This window comes from Patella vulgata, chromosome 2 (genome assembly GCF_932274485.2).
Source record: "Patella vulgata chromosome 2, xgPatVulg1.2, whole genome shotgun sequence".
NCBI lineage: Eukaryota > Metazoa > Mollusca > Gastropoda > Patellidae > Patella > Patella vulgata.
Genome location: NC_065880.2, coordinates 34,130,402 through 34,132,305, shown reverse-complemented (window position 1 = coordinate 34,132,305; position 1,904 = coordinate 34,130,402).

Genomic DNA, 1,904 nt, shown 5'->3' with positions numbered 1-1,904 from the left:
CATCGATCGTGCATTTTTAACTGCTTTACTAATTACCACCGTTGTGTCTTTGTAACCAGAATTTGATATGATTAGTTTTTGTTTTACCACACTCACCAACAGGATATCCTGTATGGTATAATATGTAAAGTATATATATATATAGAGAGATTACACAGATTTATATTTCATACTGTAGTTTTTAATATACATTTATATTATATATACCATGTGATCGCCCCAGGTGGTAATAGCGCTCTTTATAAACTACATATTATATATACACTCACTATATTAAAGCTTTTCATAGTAAACTATATAGTATAGCAAGTATATGTTGACAATGGGATGTTTCTACACCTAAACAACCACAATATATATGACTCTTATTCACAGGTCGCAATCGGGATATTATCGCCCAGGTGCGATAGCAGGCACCCCTGGTGATGAGCCCGACGTTATTTTTTTTTTCTCCATCTATTGTCAGTGATGAAAGGCCGTGCTCGAGGCACTCTCATAATACTAAACAAGTGAACATGGTCTGTCGAAAGTGACAATTAAGTGATTTTCGCGCTTGGTTAGTACAGAAATTTGATCCCGTTTGCCAGGTTAACGTCTGCGTGAGTGTGTGTTCAGCTCGAGAGCAGGTAAACTTGCTAGAGTTTGCAATTATCTTCTTTATTATACTTGATGGCGCCGAGCGGTCGTGGAATTAGCGATCGTCCTAACACGGATTGGAGGGTAACTATTGTTGCATTTACACTCTGACGCCATGGGGTCAACACGTCAACACAGACAACTATTGATGACATTCCTCACAGCTCTTTTCTACTACTGTAGGTAATATAACTGTATTGTTGGTCTGTTACAGATCGTAACCTTCTCAGCTCTTTGATCACACAATAGTCTTTATTATACGCTTATTTCCCCATTGTAAAACACAGCCCTTACCCCAAATCCCTTTATTCCTTCATGCAGACAAACGATTAATTGTCATATCTTACAGGTGTGAATTCATTAAGCGTAAGGTATTTTTCAGGTGGTAAAGAGATTAACAGGCGAGAAGATGAAGAGACACTTGTTGATGCTTAATGAAGTGAGATCTATCTCACTAATCTCCATCTTCAACCACCTATCAATGTAATGACGGTTAAGGATCCGTAAAAAAGTACTATTTGTCATTTGTTTAATTCATGTCAGTTGAAGTTCAAGGATACAAATTATTGTTGAAAAGAATCCGTCAAAATTTGAATGATGGTTGATTTGACACTGTTTATAAACGAACTTAAGTGCGCAGGTTTCTAAATATTGTGATTTGCGATTGACAGCCAATGCTTAGTAAAATGACAACTGAAGATTAACTACCAAATGGTTTATTTCTTGAAATTGCAAATGAATTAGCCGGTAGAATTAATTTTAGAGATTTAGAAAAGAAAGGGGATTTGAACGAGGTTTATGTTTTTGCCCATTTTTAAAAGGGAAAATAACTTAGGGCACAAGACTTGGTTTGTGACGAAAAGCCCCTAGTTTTGTCATGACGTTTGTCATTTTTTTATGACATCAGTGGAAGTTCGGATATGATGTGTAGATTATGCATGTCTATAACATGTCTTTCCCGTCGGCCAATACTTTTGGCGACATTGAGAAAAAGACACTCTTGTGGAATCTTTCGCTGATTTGTAAAAGTATCAGATCGTATCAGGCGTCCGACAAATTATCTAAACGTATCGGGTAATCATTTTCTTACAAAATATTACTAGAAAGTATCAGAAAGTATTATCTAGACGTATTAGGTAATCTTCTTACAAAATATTACTAGAAAGTATCAGAAAGTATTATCTAGACGTATTAGGTAATCTTCTTACAAAATATTACTAGAAAGTATCAGAAAGTATTATCTAGACGTATTAGGTAATCTTCTTACA